The sequence below is a fragment of the Carlito syrichta genome, unplaced genomic scaffold (assembly GCF_000164805.1).
Source record: "Carlito syrichta isolate Samal-C Ts95f unplaced genomic scaffold, Tarsius_syrichta-2.0.1 Scaffold315555, whole genome shotgun sequence".
NCBI classification, from domain to species: domain Eukaryota; kingdom Metazoa; phylum Chordata; class Mammalia; order Primates; family Tarsiidae; genus Carlito; species Carlito syrichta.
The window spans coordinates 609020-628087 of record NW_007259651.1 but is presented as its reverse complement, the minus strand read 5'-3'; positions in this window follow the sequence as shown (position 1 = coordinate 628087).

Here is a 19068-nt window from a genome sequence, read left to right as displayed (position 1 = left end):
AGTTCCTCGAATAAAAGTTTAAATGATAACAATAATATTAATAATAATAATGAGCATTTTCCAAAGGCATACTAAAATTATCTCAGGAAAACAACACCAATGCATGTTAAGTACTAAGTTTGACTCCTTTAGAAATATAACTTGATAGACTGATATTTTTACCTTTAGGGTTATAGCTCATTTATGAAATGCTCATTTTTATAAGAAAGAAAAATGACTTTCATTAGCCACATGGGCAGTAAACGAGAGAGGTAGACACGATGCTGCCGGTGTAATGTAGGACATGGGAGAGACCGATGAGGACACTGAGGGTCAGAGAGAGAAAATGATAGCAGAAGGAGACTTGAACCCAGGCATGCATATTATAAGTATTTTAATTAATTAAATCTAAATAGTTATGCCATTTACTATTATAAGGCAATAAAGTACTTTTATAACTACATTACAATGTTTTCTAACAGTTTTAAGATTATGTGGGAATTTCTGATATAATCTCCTACTGATAAGATACTAATGATTGCTATTGATGATTATTATATTTTTTAGTGTATATATTTACACACATTAAATAAAGACCTTAAAAATAACTCTTTCTATATATTGTCAAGGAGAACCCCCCAAAAAACACAGAAATATTTTTTGGAGGGTAAATCAGTTGTAGTACAGGCTTTCCCCACTAGGTAAGTAGGGACCCATAAGCATGGTTGTATCAACCAGCATTGTTGTGAGAGACTGAGAGGTTTTTTTGTTTTATCAACAGGTTTGGTCATTTCATGATGGGTGATTCAGGAAGGCACATGCCAACATAGCTCTGAGTGTTTAGTAGTATTTGACTAAAAATGGCACATAACCTGTGCTCCACTCTCCCTACTTACCCGATCTTCCCCAAGCAACTTTTTTGTTTGTTTGTTTCCCCAGATGAAAAGTCCTCAGAGAGAAACATTTTGCCAATGTGGAAGAGGTGAAACAAAATATGGCAGAAGCACTAAAAAGCATCAACATTAGCCGGGCTCGGTGGCTCAGCCTGTAATCCCGCGCCTTTGGGAGGCTGAGGTGAGTGGATTGCGTGAACCCGCGGGTTCGAGACCCGCCTGGGCAGCGAGACCTCATCTCTACAATAAATCAAAAAAATCAGCCGGGCGTGGTAGCACACGCCTGTAATTCCGGCTCCTTGGAAGGCTGAGGCGGAAGGATCGCCGGAGCCCAGCAGGTCGAGGCTGTGGTGGCCGGGAGCGGCCACTGCACTCCAGTCTGGGCGACCGAGTGAGACTCCAACTCAAAAAAAAAAAAAAAAAAGCGTCAACATTGACGAGTGGAACATTGTTTTGAGCAGTGAAAAAAGTCTCAATAGGTATATTACATTAAACAGAGAGTATTTTGAGGGTGTCTGAAGTTTAAACATGTAAGAATAAACACACAAATTTTTATAAATAAATTTCATTTTTTGGGTCCCCGCTCACGTATACATAGTTCAATAATATATTAATATAATTATTTACAGTTTAATACATAAAATATTATGTCCTTATTTTATATATACCTTTTTCTATAAAATTTTATTTCACTTTTTTAATTGCCAATAAAGGAAGGCAGTAAATATTTATCTTGTCAACATAAGCAAACAGTTTGGATCAAATTTAGAATTGTTTTAGTTAAGAAATAAGAAATCTGCTAAGACTTTTTTTCTAAAATGAAAGTACTGTATGTGACTTTCTTTTGACAGAGCAGCAGTTCTAAAGTTGCAATCCAAATTTTGTGTATTCCTTTGATTGTATGATACATGTCACCAATTATAGAGATTAAGACTTAATAAAGTCACAGAATTATTTCAGTAAAATTTCATGAAGGATCCAATTTACAGCACAATCATATGCAATAAACCCAATATTTAAACATGAGAACATCTTATATAAGATATTTCTACCCCTGTGACTAAGTGAAATACAATTTTGGTCTAAAATAAAGATTTGCTACCTCCATGATAATATTTTTAACATGACCTGAACACTTTTAATGTTTACATTAATTAAAATACTTGTATTTGAAATATTTATTGCAACTGAGTTATACATTATTCTTTTTATTTTTTTTTTTTTGAGTTGGAGTCTCACTGTCGCCCAGACTGGAGTGCAGTGGCCGCTCCCGGCCACCGCAGCCTCGAACTGCTGGGCTCCGGCGATCCTTCCGCCTCAGCCTTCCAAGTAGATGGAACTGCAGGCGCGCACTACCACACCCGGCTAATTTTAAAATTTTATTTTATTATACAGATGAGGTCTTGCCAAGTTGCCCAGGCAGGTCTCGAACCTGCGGGCTCAGGCAATTCACTCACCTCAGCCTCCCAAGGTGTGGATTACAGGCTGAGCCACCGAGCCCGGCCATTATTCTATGTTCTATTTCACATTGACTTAAGTAAAAAAGAGGATAAGTGAGAATGAGAAAGAAAAAGCCTACTTTTGTTGACAGTAGATAACATATTTAGAGTAACAAACAGCAACAAATTAATCTTATGAAATTTAAAAAAGGATTTTAACACAATTAATATGTTTTTGATGAAAAATATCTGTTTTCTTCTTTTATGAACGTAGCCATAAGGAAACATCTTCAATAGGTAATTTAAAAAATAAACATAAACACAAATTAGCAGAAAAGAATAGAAGACCACTAAAAATCATGTTTGTAAAATAAGAGCATAGAAAAAATGTACCATTTCCATACTATTTTAGCATCGTGGCTCATGTTTTATAACTGGAATGTGTATCATTTCATGCAAACCAGTATCCAAAGTGAAGCAGCTATTCAATAACTTAACAATATTACCAGTAGCTATTATCCATGGATGAAAGTTGATGTCATTATAAAGGAAAAGTCACAAGGTCATACTATAGGAGAACTGCTTTAGGCTCAGACTCAAAACAGCAGCAATTTTTTTTCTCAAGAAAAGAATGACAGTATCCCTCTCTATCTTTAGGTTGAAATAGATACTGATTAATAAAAAAGGCATGCTGACTGGACCATAGAAAATGCATCCGAGGAAACTCACTGGGTAATAGAACTGTGTCCTGGTTTTAATTCAGTGATGAGAGTGAGAAGTGGGTGGTATGATTGACACTTACCCCTGAGTATTCTCAAAAGGGTATGTTGTGAGTTACCAATGGGCTTGATAGCCACTGTGGTGCAGGACAATGACTGCAGTACCACCCAGTATCATTTCCCAGAGTATTAGAGGGAAATAACATCTCTCATAGAAATCAAATGACAGACACAAAGTGTTTAAAGACCCTTTTTGAGCTACTGCATTACCAAACAATAACTATATGAAAAGCAAGAACTTAGAGCCAAAATCAGATCACACAAAATACCTGGAATAAAAATAACTTGAAACTCAAAATTTTGACAAACTGGACTAGGATTAGTCCATTATCCAATTATGGTTCCCAAATTACTATTACAGAGGAAAAACTGCCAGTTTGCTTAGAAGCTATGTTCACATTACACTCAAAATAAAACTAAAATGTTTTGATATTACAGATAGAAAATTATGTCTGTTGACAAAGCTTATGGAGAAGAGAACAAATTCCATCTCTTAACATATTTGCTAACGCCTTCCCTTAACATATTTGGAGCTCAGAGTGATAATATAAAGGTTCACATACCATATGTCTAATACCCAAAACGTAGAAACCAAGCAATGATATATGTTTTATCTTCTTAACTTGATGAATAGAACTTCATAAAAATGTTGAAGGTCAGAGGTGAATGTAATATTCTTTGACTTATCTGAGTTTGTTCAAAGAATGTGTTTGTAAGGGAGCTGTTGACTGATCTCTTTTTTCTATAAAGGCCAGGTTCAATCTCACAGTATGAGGGAACTTTCATGAGCATGGGTACACAAGAATGCCGATTCAAGTTGCTTCTACAGTGTTGAACAAAACCAACTTATTTGCCCTCACTCCCTTTGCCTAGGCTTAGAGTTGATCATATTACAGCATGTTGTTCTCCATTGAGGACACAGTAGAAAAGAGATCCATTCTCATGCTTGACCTAGAACAAGATTCTGAAACATTTATGATGGGCTTTTCAGATGCTGGGTATCAGAAGAGTGATCTGGAAGGAAGAACATGGGAGTCAGGTGATCACATAACTTTGTGCCTAAAGGCTCTTATTGTAAAGAAGGTTTTATACAGAGAAGGATCTGGATGAGGCCCTTCCAAGCCTGGAGGCTGAAACAAGGGTCCTTCCTAGTTGAGTCTAGGAGAGATGCTGGCTTTCTCAACACTAACCTTTGGTATCACCACTACCAACAACTGCATTTGTAATATGAAATTTCAGTAAGGATAAACTAGAACTTGAACTCCTTTTCTACATTTCTATCTATATATCTTATCAGAGATATTTATAGAATTAGAGAAAAACACAAATAGTTCTCATTATGTAGTTTTTCAGTCATTTCCTAACATTCTTGTAATGCAATCATGAAGTTTTGATTTAGAGAAGATTTAATATATTGAAGGTTCTAAAATTAAAATTTTAATTGAAAATTTGACAACGGGCATAAAAATTGGAAAGCAAAGAATCAATTTCTGAATATACTTTATAATGGATTATTCTTGCTACATATTACATAATCCATATATAAGTAGCTTCAGTTAGCTCTGTACAATTAAAATAATTTCTAGTGCATAAAAATATACTTTCAGGTAAATCTTATAGAATTAGGTTGTTTTACTCAGGAAACATTTGTCTTCAAGAATCTAAGAATCATCTGCTAAGTCCAGGATAAAAAGGACAATACTAAAAATACAAGAAAACTCTCCAGGCACCCAAATAGAAGTATCACAATGGTATCTTCCCCAAACTGAATAGTCTTTAGACTGATCCTGTATCTGTATCTGGGCTGCATGTTCTTTGTTTTCTAATTCCCCTGTACATATATTTCATTTTCTCCTAAATATACCAGTTCTGCTCAGTGTTTGGTTTCTGACAACCCAAACTTAGCTTGCCAGAGTTGGCATACAAGGATGCCAAAGTAGCTTGGTTCTACTTGAATTTACTGCTCCAATGTCCAATTTGAAAATTTTCACCCATTTTTTTTCTTTTTTCAGTTATCACTGATAACTGATATTTACTTCTTTATGAGAATATGTTACTAAGATAGTAGGAATACAACGACATTGCCACAAGGAATGTACATAGACACTGAGTAAGAAAAAGGTTTGTGAATACCATAATGTGCTTTGTTATTGATAATTAAGTTTGCTGTTATTTACAACATCTCTCCTGGGCAGATACAAAAGCATACACATTTCAAATTTCAAAGAAATAATTGCAGGTTCTCAAACTTGGACAAATGTCAAAATGTATCTCTTTTTAAACATTTGTTGCTTTTTATAAAATTTATTTTAGTTCATCTTTAAAATTTAAAAAGTCAACTTATATGATTACATTTATTTAAAACCTCAGAAGAGAGATATATCTAATTTTCCTAAAGATAATAAAAAAAACATTGATTTTTCTTCTTTTTTTTTTTTTTTAGAAAATACAGTTTATTTAAAAAGTAAATTAGAGAGACAGAGAAAAAGGAGATTCAGCTCCCCAAGGTAGGGGAGAGGGCCAAAGTTTAAGAAAACATGGCAGATTTTTCTTTTTTTAAAGAGAGAGAAAGAGAAGCTAGTAGGCCATTTATTTGAATGTATATAAATATATAATATAAATAATTATGTTATGAAATATATTTCAAATAATTTGTTCTCAAATTTCTCATAATCAATTTCTTTTGTAAAATATTCACAAATTATTTCTTGACCAACATCTCAAAACTTATAAAATAGATGCCATTTAGCAATTATGATGTATTTTTTGTATTTTTTCACCTTGAGAAAATTCAAAATATTGACAACCATTTCCTCTAGTAATCAACAAAATAAAATTGCCTGCTAGTTAATAAAAGATGTAAATTATTCACACAAACTACTATCATCAAGCAGAGCAAATATTAAATTTCTTGAGAAATACTAACATTAAGAAGACTACACTGATAACTGATATTTACTTCTTTATTAGAATATGCTACTAAGGAATGTACATAGACATGGAGTAAGATAAAGGGTTGTGAATACCATAATGTGTTTTGCTATTGAGAATACCATAGTGTGTTTTGTTATTGATGTTTGCTGTTATTTACAACATCTCTCCTGGGCAGATACAAAAGCATACACACACTGACTAAAGATCTATCCAGTGTCTCTATTCCAAGGTATGCCTTCTGCTTTTGAGTGCATTTATATGACTGTATCATGAATACACAGACTATCACTTGCTATGACAATCTCACACTATCAAGCCTAAATTTTTTGATCAATCATAGAAAAGAATTCATACATAGGCTTCTTGAGTTCAAATCTTCTTCTGACATTTACAAATTGAAGAAGTCACCTTGGAGGTTGTCTCAGTTTTTTCATTTTTAAAATGAGGATAATAGATGTACTTATCTCAAAATTGTTGTGAAGTCTACAACTGATATTAAGTAAGACCCCCATTCATGTGATCAATAAATATGATGTTATGACAACCACAATAGGGAAGGAGACTTCAATGCTGAGTGTTATAGGGGAGAATACATCACAGATATGCCATGAACTTAAGGAGTTAGAATATCAGGAAAAGAGGAAACCAAAAAACAATTTTGAAACCTACTAAATTGCAATGTTAATATTTACATATTTCAGATGATTTACTGTGCAGAGTATTATAAGTGGGGTAAAATGCTACAATCAATATTTAAAGAAAAAAGTTCAACAATATAGAAAATCATCTCAAAGAAACAAAACTTTCAGAACAGGGCTTATCCTGGTGTTAGTCAATCTAGGTTTACTTTTCTTTTTTTTCTTAAGTCTAGTATTCTAAAATGAGTCTGGAATTCAATAAGAGTACAGAAGAATTATTTATTCATTCATTCTTGTGTTTAAAATATACTATGTGTCAGTCGCTGTAGGTATCAAACAATTCAGTTCCAACAAAGAGTAAGCACTGAAGGTTAATCTAAGACTTTACCTGTCTTTGAGGTTAGTTTCACTGCAGAAGTAGTACTTAAGGTATGCACTAAAAGATGAATAGAATTTAGCTAGAAAGCCAGGTGGAAATAGAAGTGTTCCTGCAAGAGAATAATGTGTTCAAAAGCCAAGGGCAGGAAAGATAAAGAAAATTTCAACGAACTGTAAAAAGCCTATTATAGTATAAGAAAAAGAGTGATAGAACATGAACCTGAAAAAATTGATAAATGACTGAATTATTCAAGGCCTTGTAGACTATGATAACAATTGCCCATTTTATTCTATGACTAATGGGAAGAGGTTGAAAAATATAAGGGGGGGGTAAATGAAATAACATTTGAGATAATTAATACACAGAAATGTTTATCAATACATCATTTTGATCAATATATTAATATTAAATATCAAGCAAATGTTTTAGATCTATGTTTATGTCTGGAAAAACACAGGATGAGTAGCACTGTAGGCATTTTCTGAGAAAAAGACTGGAAATAAATACTTGTGGCATCCACATAAGCAATGTCTCAGGGAAACAGATTATACACTATTTAATATTAAGAATTTCCTTGTAAACAAAATCTTTGCTTTGTGTTTGGTTGCTTGGAATCATAAATAAATGATCATTTTACTTCTCATTTGCAAAACAAAATTTTTTAGTTTTATCGTTAAAAAATTATCTTGAACATAATGTTGGTAGAATGTATCTATCACATATCCCAAGTACCTGGAAAATTTCTGTTCCTCATATTACAAAAATTCAATATGCTGCATGTATATCTATATGTCTGTAGATCTATATATCTATATCTATCTACAATTATACAAAATAACACTTAATATAAATATAACCCCTTCCAACAGAGATTTTAAACTACTTAAAGAGTACCATACTGCTATGTTTGGGAAAATAACCAGTGATCTTGTTGCTACAGGGCAGTATTAGCTGGAAGTAATTGAACATTTAAATCATTAAACTCTCTTAGCTCTCACTCCATACTCACCCAACAAGGTTAGCATGATTTTGTTGCTCATGCACTTTGAGTTCAGGCAGCAAAGTGACATGTGATGGACACACATGAGTGTTCAAGCCTGTGTTGCAATTAACAGCAACTCCCAGGACAGTGTTCCTAATCAGTTGCAGAGGAAGGATTCTGGTACAGATTGCACCACAACTTTGGAGTACACATTCTTGGAATCATACAGAAGTGGTGAAATGACAGCTAGTGTTATTCATTCTATGACCTTGACAAGTCACTTATGCTTATCACTAAAATAGCCAAAGTGCTATGAACTTCATAGAGTTGTGGCAAGGATTAAGCTGAATATGTTTAGTGCTCTGCCTTGTACATGGTAGAATTTTATAAATGGCCTTTCTTTACTTTTGAGTGCTATTTGTGCTTGTTCTAGTCACCTGAGCAATTTCTGTTCATGTGGGCCTGATAAGGATAAATGTCTGGGTCTACACAAGTGCTGTAGCATGAGTCGTGATAGCTTATTCATTTCCCTCAGGGATTTTTTCATAGTACATTTTTGATATCTTTGTTTGGGGTGGGTTAGGAAGATACTCTTCACACAGCTACATAACCCCTCAGAAAATGTTAAATCACTCTAAACCAGAGTTCTTCAACTGAGTTAGAAAGAGGTCATATTGGACACCTTACAAGTTTTTCAAAATACATGTGGCTGTCAGATGCTTCTGCACCATCACTCCCTGCAGATCTCTGCCATATGGGAGAATCTCTAGGAGTGATGAGGAATAGGGGCATGTGCAATTTGAAAAACATTCCCTAAGATATTCATGGAGGCATTTTTCTAGGCATTTCCAGGCAACCTGTTGAATCAATTGATTTAATTGTCAAAGTGTAGGTATCCAATCACTTACTTTCCTATTTTATTTCAATGCAATCTGTACTAAAGTCAGCACATCTGAAGGAAATATCTGTTGTTCTTCTGTTTACCTATTTCTGCTAGCAGGTTAGAAACAAATTTCTAACTTTCCAAGAATGGCCTTCTGATCATTTCTGTTCTAGGTATCTTTTATAGATTTTGAAAAGACATACAATTAATTTTGAAAAACTCATGTCTACTGACATAATGTGTTATATTCCAATATTTTACATTTGAATGCAGCCATACATCTTGATTAAATCAATGGTCTTACCATATGTACGAAAGGAAAATCAAAACAACTCTTAAGAGTTCTCCGAGCCCGGCTCGGTGGCTCAGCCTGTAATCCCGCGCCTTTGGGAAGCTGAGGTGAGTAGATTTCCTGAGCCCGCGGGTTCGAGACCTGCCTGGGTGGTGAGACCTCATCTCTACAATAAATCAAAAAATCAGCCGGGCATGGTAGCGCATGCCTGTAATTCCGGTTACTTGGAAGGCTGAGGCGGAAGGATCTCCAGAGCCCAGCAGGTCGAGGCTGCGGTGGCCGGGAGTGGTCACTGCACTCCAGTCTGGGCGACAGAGTGAGACTCCAACTCAAAAAAAAAGAATTCTCCTAAACATTCTATCTCCCTCACAGAAAATATTGATAATTTTGAATTGTTTAAAAAGAGAAATTTTATGATAAGAATACTAATTAGGGTATAAGAAATATTTTTCTTCTAGGGTAAATGATTTGTTTTATTAAGTAGCAATATTTATTTTTCAAGCTTCATAGGTTCTAATCTTCTATTTCCAGTTTGATCCTGGTTAATTATATTCTTTATTAATTAGGTGTGTTTTAGGCAGATCTTTTCAATGTGTTAGATTGTATGGAAGTCAGATAAGAGGATTTTTTAGTCTGGCTTCTGACATTTCTTCTTTCTCCATTTGATTATGCTATTTAAATGAACATATTTTGTAATATATTTATATGATTGCTCATAAAAATGTAATTATATTCTTTGTCTTCTAGCTCTACATTTTCCTGTCCCATTAGAGTAAGTCATGAGATTCATGCTTTTTTTTTTACTTCTAAAACACCATATTGCCATAAGCCAACTATAGTCAATGGGAAATTTATCTGACAAATGCATGGCAAAATTTCCGCCAACCAAATGGTTTTCAAATCATGGAATTAAAAAGGAGCCTTGGGAGATCAATCTACAGATTTTGGAACAGCTCTTTAAAAATTGCTAAAATAATCTTCTTCATGGCCCAAAGCAACATGTAAATTAAGAAGCAATACAGTATCGGTGTAATAGAGCATGTACTTATAAATTCATGGTTCCGTTCATCTCATGTAAACAGCTCGTCCATTTTACCTTTCAGGAATAATTACACAACTCTAAAGAGCTTGAAATTATAAATATTAAGACAGAACATTCATGCGCATTTCTTTCGGAGTAAGTTAGAAAGATAAAGAAGGACTGTAGTCCTTAATTGTTATATTGCTTCCTAATTGTATATTTTGTAGGGTGAATGTCAAACTAATAAAAAAAAGCTTTGGGCAAAATCAGCAGGAAAGAAGTGTCTGTTGTCAGTTGAAAATAGATGTTTGCAAGTCTGTTGGCATGGCAGCAGTGTGTCGCGTGGCCAGGCAGGCCTTTAGCATTCAGGAAAGAATGTGAGGCTTCTAGTGTTCAAAGTGCTAGAAACTGGATTCATTAAAAAGGTAACAACTGACCTCTTCAGAAAAGAAAACTTTTAGCAGGAGACTGAATGAACAACAGGTGTACAAAAAACAAAAGATATCTTTAAATATGCTACAAATCCAAGCTTTAAGAAGCCATCCAGATTAGGTAGGTGATGTTGTATGTGCATGTAATATATTTTTGGAAAAAGAATAAGAAAAAGTGTAGAGAAAATATTAGAGGCCTAGAGATACTTTGAACGTCAGAAATAAGATTCTAGCATCAAAGATTAGTTTCTAAAATCTTAAGAAATATGTATGATATGAATCTAAGAGAATGATATTAAATGCATTAGAAAGGTAAACAATATGAAAAGAAAAAATACCTAATGATTGTTTATCACAATAAGAAAATTTATTATAAGAACAGGTAATTCAATACACGAAAAGTAGACTTTCTAATGTGATAACCAATACTGAAATCATTGAGACTGCAGGTGCCAGAGATTAAATATTAGGAAATTAATGGTGTCAGAGCAGAGTTTAAGATGGTGACCAGATAGGTCTTTCTGTGAGAGTTTCTGCAAAAACAAGTGTCTATAAAGACTTTCTGTGTGAGTAGGCATGCCCTGATGGGAGATTGAAATTCTGTCTGAGGGGACACTTGGGTTCATGCACCTGGGGACCCCTTTGAGGGCTACTGCAGGTCCCCACCACCCTAAGATTGGAGCATGGACACACAAGATCATCTGCTGTTCCTGGGACTCTCCTGAGAAGAGCACGCCAAATCCAGCTGATTCTCATCACCTGGCCCCTGACCCAAACCATCACCTGGTATAATGGATCAGTTGGAACCCCAGATCTTGTCAGTGGAGAGAGAGGATCTGGGAGAGCTAGAGAGTAGCTTAATGCATGGTGAGGAGATGCCCCACTGCAGCCATTTTCTCTGTCCCAGGTCCAGGCAGAGATTTGCATTGCCCCTCCCAACTCTGCCCAGCTCTGTCCAGTCTCCAACTTGGGACCTAAGACTTCTGGTTTGTGTACGGGGGAAAAGTACATCAATAGGCAGGCTTTTGTTGGATTGTGTGTTTGTATGATAATCTGTATATTTTAGTTTTTTATTTCCTCTTTTCTATCTTTATGTCTCTTTTCATCTGTTAGTTGGTACATCTGTGTTTTCCCTCTTCTTCTTCTCTCTCTCCACTTTCCTCTTGCCCCTCCTCTTTCCTTTTTCCAGTATTTTCCTTTTTCTTACCTCATTTTGCTTCCACGAAGCAAACCTATAATCCCACTGAATAGACAGATTGTAACACAGTGGGAAGTGGGTTCCAGGGTGCCCATACACCTGTAGGTGGATACTGGGATCTGCAGATAGATGTTGAATCACAGCTCCCCCTTCAACTAAATCGCAAAACTGCAAAAAGAGCAGCCCCCAAGACACAGTTTAGCTTCAGAATTGAACAAAGCCAGAGGATCCACATAAGGAAGAATAGGAGATTGAGCAAACAATAGTAAAAGCAACCCCATCATCCCTGAACAACAGAATTAAAGAATGTGAGGAAAGAAATGTGAGGGGGGAATCCACACAAATGAAGAAAATCCAAAAGGAGAATATGGGTCTCACACAGATGCCTGGGAGGTCAGACTCTGAGAAAACAAACTTGTGAACGCAAACAATGAAAAGCCCCCAGAATGATCTCAAACTACAAACCCAGATATCAAGACATTAATAGAGAGAATAAAAAAAATTGAGGAGAGACAAGAGGAAAATAGGAAGGAGATGATAACTGAAATAACAGTAGTAAAGAATACTATGATTGAAATAAATAACAAACTAATAAGCACGGAAAGCAGAGTTAGCCAAGCTGAAGAAAGAATCTCAGAGCTTGAGGACCAAGATATAAAACTAACCCAAACTGTCAAAAACATAGAAAAGAAACTTAAAAAGAAGGAACAAATCTTTCAAGAGATGAGCGATTATTTCAAGAAACTGAACCTAAGAGTAATTGGACTTCCTGAGGCAGAAAGAGAGACAGAAACCATGCTGGAGCAAGCATTCCATAAAATTATTCAAGAAAATTTGCCTCATCTCATCAGTGATGTTACCATTCAAAAACAAGAGGATTCAGAGAACCCCTGAAAGGGAACAAATGAGAGGACCAACCCTTAGACACATAGTAATTTGCCTAAACAAAGTAGGTATAAAAGAAAAAATCCTAAACAGCAAGAGAAAAAGGTCAGACTACCTATCAGGGAAGACCAATTAGAATAGCAGCAGATTTATCTACAGAAACACTTCAGACTAGGAGAGCTTGGATCCCAATCTTCAGAGTTCTCAAAGATAAACAATTTCAACCAAGATTAACCTACCCAGCTAAGCTAAGCTTCATCAGTGATGGAGAATTAAAATCTTTCCCAGACATTCAATCCTTAAGAACTTATGCTGCCTCTAGACCAGCTCTACAAGAAACACTTAAGAAAGTATTAAGCACAGAAGAAAGGGAAAAAAGAATGACAACGTTCTTCACAAGAGGGCAAGAAAAAAATTTAAAACACACATGAATCAACTCAAAAACCCAAAGAAAGACAAAAAACAAAGAAGAACAACAACTCTATAAGAACCCCATGACAGGGATAAACCCCCACATTTCAATAATTAGCCTGAATGTGAATGGAATAAATGCACCAGTGAAAAGATATATAATGAAAAAATGGATAAAATATCATGAGGCAACAATATATTGTCTCTAAGAGACTCATCTCACCAGAAAGGTCACTCTCAGACTCAAATTAAGAGGACCTGAAACAAAATTTCAGGCAAACAGAACACAAAACAAAGCAGGAGTTGTGATCTTAATATCAGACAAAATTCTCTTTAAGCTATCAAAAATTTAAAAAGATACAGAAGGTCACTATATAATGATAAAAAGTTCAGCCATAACAAGATACATCATTCCTAAACATATATGCACCAACACAGGAGCACCAACTTTCATAAAGCAGCTTGTAGGCAAACTTAATAAAGATATTGACTCTAACACTATCATGGCTGGGGACTTTAATACCCCACTCACAACCCTAGACAGACCATCAAGACAAAAAATCAGCAAGGCAATCTGGATCCTCAATTTGACTCTTGCCCCAAAGGACATAATTGATACCTACAGAACACTCTACCCAATGACCACAGAATATACTTTCTACTCATGACCACATACAACATACTCTAAGATCGATGAGATCCTTGGCCATAAATCAAGCATAAATAAATTTCATAAGCTTGGAATTCTGCCATGCACCTTCTCAGACCACAGTGGAACAAAAATAAATATCAATACCAATAAAGTTCCCCTAAAGCCCACAAAGACACGGACACTAAACAGCATGATGCTAATCAACTCCTGGGTCAATATGGAAATCAAAACAGAGATTTAAAGGTACCTGGAAACAAATGAAAATGAAGAAACGCCTTACCAAAATCTCTGGGATGCCATGAAAGCAGTAGTAAGAGGGGAATTCATATCTGTACAAACATACATGAAGAAAATGGAAAGATCACAAGTAAACAGCATAACAAATCATCTAAGGAAGCTGGACAAGCAAGACCACCAAAACCGTAACTTTAGGAGAAGAATACAGATCATCAAAATAAACACCCAAATCTGGGATATAGAAAACAAAAAGATAATACAACAAATAAATGAAACAAAAAGCTGGTTCTTTGAAAGGATAAACAAAATTGATGGTCTCCTAGCTAGACTGACCAAGAAAAAGAGAGAAAAGGCCCAAATAAACTCAATCAGAAACACAAAAGATGAAGTCACAACTGACCCTGAAGAAATACAAAAGATTATCAGAGACTACTATGTACACTTTATGAAAACAAGCTTGAAAACCTAAAGGAAATAGAGGATTTTTTGACATCACACAACCTCCCCAGATTAAAACAAGAAGAAATCGAGACCCTAAATAGACCAATAACAATCCAGGAAATCGATTATGTCATAAGAAATCTACCTACAAATAAAAGCCCTGGACCAGATGACTTTCCAGCAGAATTCTACAAAACATACAAGGAGAAACCGATACCAATCCTACTGAAATTATTCAAGGCAATTGAGAAAGATGGACCTCTTCCCAAATCATTTTATGAAGCCAACATCACATTGATACCCAAGCCAGGTAAAGATCCAGCAAAGAAAGAGAACTACAGGCCAATATCCTTGATGAACATAGATGCTAAAATTCTCAACAAGATCCAAGCAAACCAGATTCAACAATACATCTCAAAAATCATCCACCACCAAGTAGGTTTAATCCCTGGGTGCAAGACTGGTTCAACATTCATAAAACGATTAACACAATTAAATACATCAACAGACATAAAAACAAAAACCACATGGTTATATCTTTAGATGCAGAAAGAGCTTTTGATAAAATCCTGCACTCCTTCTTGATAAAAACCCTCAAACATCTAGGTATACATGGAACATACTTCAAATAGTAAGAGTTATGTATGAGAAACCCACAGCCAGCATACTGCTAAACAGACAGAAATTGGAACAATTTTTCCTGAAAACTGGAACAAGAAAAGGATGCCCACTCTCACCCTTCCTGTTCAACATAGTTTTGGAAGCTCTAGCTAGAGCAATAAGAGAAGATAAGGTGATCAGAGGTATGCAAATAGGAAAAGTAAAAATCAAGTCATCCCTCTTTGCAGATGACATGTCGCTATACCTCGAAAACCCAAGAGAATCTGTCAAAAACCTCCTTGCATTAATAAAGGACTTTGGCAAAGTCTCAGGGTATAAAATAAATGTGCAAAGGATAGCGCATTTCCATACACCAATAATAAACAAATAGAAATCCAAATAAAAAGTACAATTCCATACACAATAGCCACAAAGAAAATGAAATGACCTTGGCATCTTCCTAAGCAGAGATGTGAAAGACCTTTACAATGAGAACTACAAAACACTGCTCAGAGAAATCAAAGATGAAACTAACAAGTGGAAAAATATTCCATATTCATGGATTGGAAGAATCAACATTGTTAAGATGTCCATTTTACCTAAGAAAATCTACAGATTTAATGCAATATCCATCAAATTACCAGCAGCATTCTTCCCAATCCTAGAAACAATAATTCAGAAATTTATATAGAAACATAAATGACCATGAATAGCCAAAACAATCCTCAGCAAAAAAAAAAAAAAAAAAAAATTCAGAAAGTATCACACTCCTAGACTTTAAACTTTTATTACAAAGCTACAATAATCAAAAACAGCCTGATATTGATACAAGAACAGGCATATAGACCAATGGAATAGAATTCTGATTCCAGAAGCAAAACCTAAATTCCTCAACCAACTCATCTTTGACAAATCCCCCACCACCAACCATTGGGGAGAGGAGAACCTAATCAGTAAATGGTGCTGGAAAACTGGTTGACCACATGCAGAAGATTGAAACAGGACCCCTATCTATCCCCATACACAAAAGTTAACTCTAAGTGGATCAAAGACATAAACATAAAACCTCAAACTATAAGAACTTTGAAAATGCAGGAGAGACTCTTATGGAAATTGGAACTGTCAACCAATTCCTGATCAATACCCCAAGTACCAATGCCATAAGAGAAAAGATAGACAAGTGGGACCTCATCAAACTGACAAGCTTCTGCAAAGCCAAAGAAACCATCAAGAGAGCAGGGAGACAACCCACAGACTGGGAAAAAATATTTGCCAACTCCATGTCTGACAAAGTCCTAACATCTTGGATTTACAAGGAACTCAAATGTGCTGAAAAGAACAAAACAAACAGTCCCATTACAAAGAGAGAAAAAGATACGAATTGACAATTCTCAAAATCAGACATACGAGCAGCCAACAGATACATGAAAAAATGTTCAGCCTTACTTGTCATCAAAGAAATGCAAATTGAAACCACACTGAAATACCACCAAACTCCAGTCAGAATGACCATCATCAATAATTCAAGAAATAACAGATGCTGGCGAGGATGTGGCAAAATGGAAACACTTCTACACTGTTGGTGGGAGTGTACACTAGTACAGCCTCTGTGGAAAGCAGTGTGGCGATTCCTAAAAGTTTGAAAAATCGACCTTCCATATGACCCCACAATCCGCCAACTGGGAATATACCTGGAAGAACTCAAATCACTCTATAAAAAAGATACCTACACACATATGTGTATCTCAGCATTGTTCACAGCAGCAAGAACATGGAACCAACTGTGCTGCCCATCAAAATAGGACTGGATAAAAAAATGTGGTACATATACACAGTGGAATATCACGCAGCCATAAATATGAATAAAATCAAGAATTTCACAGCAACCTGAATGGATTTAGAGTCTATAATACTGAGTGATCTTTCACAAAATAAAGAACTGATTATCACATGTTCTCACTCATAAGTGAACCTTGAACAGTTATCATACTACTATAAGAAATAGAGAGTAGCGGGAAACTGCAGGGGGGCTGGGGATGAAATCTGGAATTGGCAGTAGTGGGAATCTGCCTGGATGGGAGGCACATCTCATCAACAAATGTAGCTGCACAATGAATATTTGTATACCTAACCCTGAATTGTACCACAACTTTAAAATAAAAAATTTAAAGGTGAAAAAAAAAAGAAATATTAGTGGTATCATATATATCTATATAAATAAATAATAGATTTGAAAAGTAGATGACTCTGTTCAGTAGTGATCATGAGGAAGTGAAAACTCTAGTATAGCATATTAAATTATGTTTTGCATAATCTTAGAGAAGCAATAAAAAGGGATGGCATCAATTTTAAGGTCTTAGCTTCAAGATTTATCAAAACTTCAGTAGTAGGCATAAAAAAGTAGTTAAGGGAAAAAACTGGAGGTAAATCAATTTACCTGTCTGCTCTCTTGGATGAAGCTAAACTATCATGAAAAAACAGCTCAAATGTTGAAAGTTGAGCTACTTTGCTAATATTTCCAAAGGTGTCAAGTATGGTAACTCGGTGGTATAGTCTCACAATTCTAAGTTGTCTGCCCAGTATGTAGGAGAACTTGAGGCCTAATCTCCACAATGATGCAAATACCCGTGTAACAACCAGGCACATAGATGCCCTGAAAGAAATAAAAAGGAAGAGGGAAGGAAGGAAAGAGAGAAAGAGAGGAGAGAGAATGAGCAAGAGAGACAGAGAGAGAGAGAGAGAGAGAGAGAGAGGAAGGAAGGCCTCCCAACATTCAGGATCTTTAAGGAACTCAAAAGAATTGAAAGGAAAAATACAAACAATCCCATTAAAAAGTGGGCAAAAGGCATGAACAGACACTTCTCAAAGTATAGCACACAAGTGGCCATCAAATACTGATGTTTATTTCTAAGTGAAAAATAACCATGTAACTCCAAGTATACAACCCTCTGGAAATGCAAAATGATAAAAACTGTAAACATATTAATGGTTACTAGGGATGCAGGGTGTGAGAGAGGAAGTTTGAGCAAGTGACGTACATGGGATCTTTCTAGGGCTGTGCAACTATTTTTATAATACTGTGAAGGTAGACATGTGGCACTATGCATTTGTTTAAACCCATATAACTTTACATCACAAAGAATAATGCACATTCTAGAAAATCATTTAGGAGGTCCAGGAATTCTAGGATAGAATGACAAAACAATTCAAGTCTATTACAAATATATGAAACAACTTCACTGAAGGTGACGTGGAAAGAAGTGCTGATGTAATCCACCTTGGAAATGAGTGACAGCTATGAAATTAAGTGATGCATAAGTACTGTACTCCAGTGGAAAAAAGTTATTTTTGTGAAGATATTGGTTACTAATTCTGAAATTACAATACATGTATACTGGAACTAAATAATTAATTACATAGATGGTGGATGGTGAAAGCCAGCTTTCTCATTGTTGCAGTGGGAGATTACAGATAACCAGGGGGAGAATTGTAATGCCATTCATGTGCTAAAGGAGTAAAGTTGGAGACATCACTATGAACTCGTGTTTAACTTAATATTGCTACAGATGATTACATGTAGAAATTCTTATACTTATGGATATGAAGGCATACCACAAAAAATCTGGAATTATTTTTTGGAGGACAGGCCCCTTGTAGTACAGGTTTCTCGCACTAGGTAAGTGTTCTAGGAATCCATCAACATCAGTGTAACAGCTAGTGTTAGTCTGAGAGGCTGCATTTGGCTTCAGTTATTTTTATTTATTTTTTTGGAGATTCTTACAATGTGTTTGCCCATTTCATGATGGGTAATTTCCCAAGTGCATCTTCCCACACTGCATTGAATGTTCAGTAGTTTTCGAGCAAAACAACATGACCTCCATGCCTTACTCTCCCTATTCACCTGATCGTGCCCTGAGCAACTTTTCTTGTTTTCCCAGAAGAAAAAAGCTCTCAGAGGGAAACATTTTGCCTATGTGGAAGAGGTGAAACAAAA